Source organism: Prinia subflava, chromosome 3 (genome assembly GCF_021018805.1).
Source record: "Prinia subflava isolate CZ2003 ecotype Zambia chromosome 3, Cam_Psub_1.2, whole genome shotgun sequence".
Classification (NCBI taxonomy): domain Eukaryota; kingdom Metazoa; phylum Chordata; class Aves; order Passeriformes; family Cisticolidae; genus Prinia; species Prinia subflava.
In genome coordinates this window covers 60,462,452-60,470,452 of record NC_086249.1, presented here as the reverse complement: position 1 = coordinate 60,470,452, position 8,001 = coordinate 60,462,452, and positions in this window count along the sequence as shown.

Genomic DNA, 8,001 nt, shown 5'->3' with positions numbered 1-8,001 from the left:
GGTAGCAAATAAAAATTATTCTATGACAATCATTTTTGTAGAGCATGTGTCAGTTTCACAATGCCTTTAAAAAAAGCTAGACTCTTCCTACAAAAATTGTAAAACCATTGTGACTCTAACTGCAAACACAACATGATCCTTGCTTTCCTTCAAAATAGAGGCTGTATTAGGTAGTATAATCCATCATGAGTAATCTTGAATTAAGATAATGACGCCTTGTCAATCCTTTGGCTACCCAAACAAATTGTATCACAATGGCTGTTGTGGGTTAGTTAAGCCAAGGTGGTGACTAAGGACCACACAACTGCTCACTCTCTCCCTGAGTGGAGTGCAGGAGAGAATTAGAAGAGTAAAAATGAGAAAACTCATGGATTGAGATAAAAATAGTTCAAAAGAGAAAGAAAAAGCAGCAGAGACAAGCAAAGCAAATTAAGGAATCCATTCACTGCTTCCCATTGGCAGGGAGGTGTTCAGACATGTCCAGGAGAGCAGACTTCCATCAGGTGTGACAGTGACCTGGAGAGACAAATGGTATCACTCTGAACATCCTGCTTCTCTCTTCTTTGCCCGACTTTAATGCTAAGCACGATGCTGTATTGTGTGAGAGATCCTTTGGCCAGCTGGAGTCAGCTGGCCCAGCTGGGTCATCTCACAGGTACAAGTGCACACCCAGCCACCTTGCTGAGAGGCTGCAGTGAGAAACAGTTCCTCAATTCTGTATAAGCTTTGCTCAGAAAAACTATAACATAGATGTGCTAGTTTCTCTGTTTTCATCACAAATCCAAAACATTTCACCATGCAAGATGCTATGAAGGAAATTAATTCCATTCATGCAAATATGCTGAAATGGTACATGGGATTGGGAAAAAAGCTGTGATTCTTTTCACTAGCCACTTTAAAAAAATGTGGTTATGGTGTGATTCAACATTAGACTTCAAAGTGGAATGTAGTTCAATTTCAAAACACTTGCATTGAGGTGTCAATACTGATGATTAGTCCAAGTTCTTATTATAGTCAGTGGAAATCTGGGCTCAATTGTAATGTAGAAATATTACACCATTCTTTGTTTCTTAAGTTTTTGAGAGACCAACAATCCTAGCTCATCGAACTAGACTACAAATAATGTACAACTTACAGAATTCAAAGATCACTCATATGATATGAAGGAAATAATGTAAGCAAAGTTGACTTCCGGTTTATGAACCTAATAACCACATCTCAATAATCACTTTCTTAATACATGCAATTTTTATTAGCTATATAGGATTTTTCTATCTTTAAGTACTCCATTAAACATCCACCATGATTTTTAGCTGATTTGTAGTTATTGCATGAAAAATTATCATGTAATTTAAACTGAAATTATGCCATACCTTAATATAAACAGCAAAACCTTAAATTAATATAAATATTCTGTAAAAAAAAAAAGGAAAAAATAAGACACCACCACCACCCCCCATTACCTCCACACCACAGGATTTAATCCATAGTGCATTACCACTGACCCATTTAGTGTAGAGAAGACACAATAAATCAATGTTTGTTAACATATGCTTAAGTAGAAAAGCAATTTCACGGGTCAGGCAACATAGTCATGAAATGTCTGTGAAGCAGCAGTGCATTGACTGTTGAGAAGGACAGAGCCAAAATGAAAAAATTCTTTGACTTTTGCATGCACTCTGATTTCCTTTTTGTTATTAGTTTGATCAAACACTTATTTCTTTGTCAATAGTAGTGTTTAGCAACATATCCATAAAACCTCAGATTAGTGTTTCAAACATTTAAAGTAGTATTTTTTAAGTGACTGGGATGGGGAAGAAAGGAAACAAAATCAGCAGCATAAAATGTAGTGCTCATAAAGCATAATTCCAGGCCTGGATTTGAACTTTCACTAGTTCCAAAAGTTAGTTTTCTTTCAAAGTCAGAGGAGATGAGCACAGAAAAAGTCACCATTATGCCAAATTTGAGATCAACACTCAGCTGGTGAAATAAATGGCAGAGGCTGAAACACCATACATATTCACATTAGTACCATTAAATGTGTCCACAAGATGTATGCATTCCTAAAGGAAAGAATCAATTATAAAATCTGAACCATCTCCTGTGAACCAGGAATTACACAAGAAATATATCTGTGTCTTTAAAAGAGTCTGTTCCCTACTATCTTAACTTTATTCAAATCCAAAGTCTCTTTGAAATTTTTCCAGCACTGTTCCTAATAAGGCTCAGCTGACTGCCTAATGCATAATAGAACTTTCTTCAGCTAAAAATATTAAAACTTTTATCCACCTACCTTGACCTCCAAATTAGCATGTAAGGAATATGACAGTGAAAGTAGATGCTGAATTTTTATTAGACACTCTAGTATCTTCAATTCTGTTAATTTAGGGTGAAATGAAAATGTCAAGAAGTTGCCTTTTTTGTATTGTATAGAAAGAATCATTTATGCATTATTAAAAGACCGCATATCCTGGCAGAATTTTAAAAAAAGAGAAGAAATCCTAGGCATGCATGCTCTTTAATGATCTATCTTTGAAAACGTTTCATTACCCTTCTAATAGAAAAATCCAGCTTTAAATATTAACTAATATTTCAATTAGTTTCTTCATAATATGTTTACATTTACTGTTAAAATACATTTGTATTTGAATGGTATTTTTAAATTAACAATTCATTTTAGGTATTTCTATAGCACTGTTCATAGAAAAGTACATTAACATTGTGAAACTGATCTTCAATGTACTAAGATTATTAGGTAGCAAAGCTGTCTATTAAGATCATTTGTAATGTCTCCATTAACATTGTGTCCAAATGATTGAAGGTTGAGTGTATGCTGGAGGGAAGGGATGCCATCCAGAGGGATTTGAAAGGCTTGAGAGGGGGCGCTGTGTGAACATCATAGTGTTCAACAAGTCCAAGTGCAAGGTTCTGCACAGGGTTGGGGAAATCCCAAGCACAAATACAGGCTGGGAAGGGAATGGATTCAGAGCAGCTCTGTGGAGAAGCACTTGGGATTGTTGGATGGGAACCTTGACATGAACTAGTAATGTGCGCTTGCAACCCAGAAAGCAAACCATATCTCGGGCTGTGTCAAAAGGAGAGTGGCCAGCAGGCTGAGGGAGGTGATTCTCCCCCTTTCTTTCACTCTTGTGACATCCTGCCTGGAGCACTACTCTCAGCTCTGGGGCACGTAACGTAAGAAGGACATGGACCTGCTGAAATGAGTCCAAATGAGGTTCACTGATCGGTGGGGCTGGAGCAAGGGCTGGACCACCTCTTCTGGAGCTGACAGAGTTGAGGTTGCTCAGGCAGAAGAGGAGACTCAGGGGTGACGTTACAGCACCTTCCAGTACCTAAACGGGGCATCAAGAAAGCTCTACAGGGACTTTTTACAGTCCAGTGTGTGTTGCTATAGGACACGAAATGAACCATACTGACTCCGTGAATTTTTAGAAGGCTAGTAAAGAAGGCGTTTTTTCAAAATGTGATTTCTTTATATACTATTTACAGAGACCAATATGACTGGATGGTAAAGTTAACATCTCTTCAACCACATTGGTTAAGTCAGAGAGCCATCAAGCAGTCCCTCCTCTAAAAGGAATGAATAACATAGATACAGTTAGGAAAACATCTCTTTTTTGCTTACAGCAAATCGTCTGGGAAAGAAATTTCACAAACCAAAACATCTCAGAGACTATATCAGGGCTACAGGTGTGGGTTTGACTTTCAGACCATGACTTATAAATTCCACTCATTTCTGTAGAAATGTGATTAGTTTTTTATTTATAGTAGTTTAGTTCCTAGCAATCCAGAAGATAGGAACAGAAGTGTACTAAGGGAAATGTGTTAACCTAATTATGGAGTATTTGCTAAAGTCAGCAAATATGTCAGCTGAACTCCAAAATTCCTGAAAGAATAAGAAAGTATTCTATACTCTTATTAGGCAGTTTTAATTTTGGAATATGCTATGTAACAAAAATAGTGAGATACTCTAATAATGAAATGCTTTCTGAGACTGAATATTTTCATTTATATAGTCATTTAGTGGAAAAAATCAATATATTTGACCGATGCATGGGTTTGCAAGAGACCTTTTAAGAACATCATGTTTTATGAATCTTAATTTTCCCCTGTGTGAAGAATGGTCCATCTATTTGTCCACTATACATTTGTCCACTGTTTCCATGGCATGTTCTATTAAAGAATTCACTAGGTCATGGTTGAGGAGGGAAATGAAACAGGCATTCAGTTTTCCACAGGCACAGCAGGAATCATATTTTAGGTTAGCTACACATGCTGTTCAAGACTGTGGGCCCCCTTCTCCAGAGATCCTGAAAGTTTCTAGTTTAAGACAAACAAGAGGAGTCATATCACAATGGTCCAGTGGAGTTTTTAGCATGCCCTTCATACTACAGTCTATCTTGACTACAATATTTTATAGAGTTAAAAGTGAATTTGAAAATCCTTAGGGTGTTTCTATCTCTGTGAAAGAGAGGAATTTTTTTCATTTCATTTTCATATGAAAATGAAAAAAAAAATCACGTATTATACAATATACATATCACATAATATATAAATCACAATATTAGAAACCCTTTCAACCTGTGTGCTTACTTAAGACAAGGGAGCAGGCATATCCAGAGGAAAGATCTAGATGAATTGCAGCCCCATCACAAAACTCGTGTATCTGTGATAAATAGCTGTGGAAAAGTTAGCACTATGGTTTTAGTAGATATCATAATTGTAGGAGCATATGTGGTGTGTTTCAGGCATAACAAAAGGTGGCTTGAAGAAGCATGCAGCAAAAAAGTTGGGTTGAATGGTTATGGAAATTGTAAACTGTGAAACAACAGTCTTTATGCAGGCCCAAAATTTTATATAAGCAAGATTTTGTTATGTTGCCGTTTCTAAATTTTGCAAAGCATCTATGGAAGCTGGAAGCCAAATCAGAGACTACAAAAAAAGAACCTTGGGTGTTTTGATAATTACAAAGCATTCATGGCCAGCTGGAAGTCAGAGCAATGTGTACTTAACTGCTTTGAATAGTCTGTGTTTTGCATGTAGTAATCTGTGTGCATTTGCTCTGATTGCTCAAGGGGAAATAATTACTGTTTATGAAAGATTGTCCATTATTCCCCAATTAGAAAGAAAAAAAAGAATTATAACAGGGAAAATTTGTCTGTTCTGTAGATGGTGAGAAACCCTTCCTTACTGATGCAGAACTCCATAAAAAATCACAGTTGTTAGTCATCCAGGGTGCTACATAGGCAAGGGGTCAAAATCCCATGGATTTTTAAATAAATCTTGAATTGCTATGCATTTACTACAACATTTTAACATGAGACAGCATATGAGCTGTAAGGAATTTATGCTCAATTTTGATTTTCTTCCTTAATAACCTAGGGTTAGAAAAGACAAAGACAAGGGGGAAAGAAAAGAAAAAAGAAAAAAAAGTACAAGAAAAAATGCAATTTACTTCTCAGTTTCTGACCCAGAAACAGAGTAGACAAGGTTTCAGCTTTTCCTTTTCTATCAATTTTTTGTCTTGCAGGGAATATGTGGAACACAGCGTCCATATTGCACATCCCTGTAGGACTAATGTCTGCATGAGTCCAGCTGTAGTGCTATTTCCAGTCCCAGTAAGCCATAGAGTCAATTTCTTCTATTCAGACTTTAAATGGTAATTATAAGGTTGCTATTAAAACTTATTTTAGGGGGTAGCATACACAGATTTGGAATAAGGAAATTCAGTAATATATGAAATTTTTTGCTCCAAGGAAGAACTAACAGCAAATATTTCTTAGTGATAATAAAAAGAAAAAACAAAAAAGATAAATAATCAAGATTTCTATACCATCATCTAGAGGCAATGCTGCAAAAGCCTGTTCTAAGCTGCATTTAAAAATGAAAGATGCCCCCTAGTTTCTATTATGGATGGTCCTAAAAGGAATAGTATTTCTGGGTCTGGCAGTAGTGTTGATTTTTATTTTCCTAATGTTTGTCCTTCATTATTTTAGAATAATATTCTAATTCAAGTTTTAGATTTCTGTGATTCTGTCTGCGCTGTTTAGACTAAAGTTATACTTATGGTCTGTATAGACAAGCATATTTTTTCCTTGGCAAAACAGCAGGAACACTGTTCTAAGTATCAATTGTCAATTGTACATTTCCAACCTGTTTTTCCTGTTCTCATGAGAAACATTATCTGGGTTTGCCCAATTTCATAAGACTTTTGTTTGAATAAAGCTTTGACCTAACTAAGAGAGCTGAAATTGCTTCTCATTTCCCCACACTATCTTTATACTTGCTTCAGATTTGGAGTGAGATACAAATAGGCCAAGATCTGCACCCTAATTTCTACTGCAAAGGAACTGGTGTATTAAAGTAAGTTGGATCAGTCTCAGAGTGCAGAAACCAGCCAGCTGGAAGCCTTCACATGCACTGAGAGGTCTATTTAGTTATATTTTGAAAGTCTTTCAGTAAGTAAAAACTCAATCCATGGGGTAAAAAAAAATAAATCTAACCCCAAAAATCCAACATATTTTCAAGAAAGATATTGAGATGAACGTAAACTAGTATAGGTGTACTGTCAGTTGAATAGCTGTGGAGATGACCAGATGCCTGCAAGCATATACAATCAAATTAATTTCCATTAAGTTTTCTCTTAAGGAAAAACAAATGCAAATGTTTAGGAGGGTGAGGAGTAGATTTTAAACAAGAAAAAGAAACAAACAAACAAACATCAGATAGAAGTCTTCTCATAATCTCTTGTATATTGATCTAGTTGCATATAGCTTCTCAAGGGGAGAAAAGATATAGCTATTAGCCTCAGGTTCCTCGGGATTGTGAAATTGTATATCTCTCTATCTAAATTATTTTTTTACAGCAATTAGTGTGCTTCTTTTTTTTTTTTTTCTTTTTTACATAAAAGATCTGCAGTCCAGATAGGGAATCGAAGAAAGAAAACAACAGCAATTTCTCTCTGTTTATAATTGTATTCTGCTTATCTGAAGAGTAAAACATGCAGTATCGTTAGCTATCTTCAGGCTATTTTACTATTCAGAATTAAGTATTTGGGGGACCTTTCTGATTTGTTCTGTGAAGATTTTAGGACCTAACAGATTGTATTTTTATATCAGACACCAATTGTTTAAGGCTTTTTAATGTATCTGTGCAAATCATCTGCATATAATCCCTAAAGAGGCAGGAATGTCATTTATGCAGCATCATCTTCATAAGAAGAGATAAGTATTCCTGGGGTATGATGCCACTGTATCATCATTTTTAACTCCAGTGTACCTGCATGTGCAAAGTGCTGTTTACTGTGCTATCAGTGTAAGACCCTACTTTTTAAATAAATGTTAAATTTTAGGGCATTAACAATCCAAATCAGGCTAATAGACCTATTTGTTCATGTATACATGTAAAAATTTGCAGAATTAAATAAATTCTTCAGATCAAATATTCTACATTTCTCTCTGAGTTAGTAGACCCTTATAAAAGGGTCTACTTTTTTTTAAGTTTTAAAAAAAAGATTTTTTGATTGCTGAGAAAAAAAAGTAAAGCTGTATGGCAATGATACAAAAAAAAATCAAGTTAAAAGGATGAAGGAAGAAGAGTACTGGATACAGATCTGAACTATTCAGGGTTATGAAATCTATGCTCTTTGGCTGAAAGCACAGCACATTACTTCAGTACTGTTTCTCAGTCTATTAAAAATACAACTGTGAAAAAAGGTCAAATGAGAGCTGACAATATGACTTAGATGCTCCATTTGATGTTGCAGTTGTTTCTTTTGTTGAACTATTATTTTTTATCACCTGAGTTTCATGGTAAAATTCTTCTGAAAACAATGATAGAAAATAGTATGTTTATCATAATACTAGGATAATTTTGTAAACTCAATGTAGACTGAGTATGCTGAATTATTATAAAGATATATTTATATATATTTTAAATATATATTTATATATATTTATATATATTTTAATATATAGATAT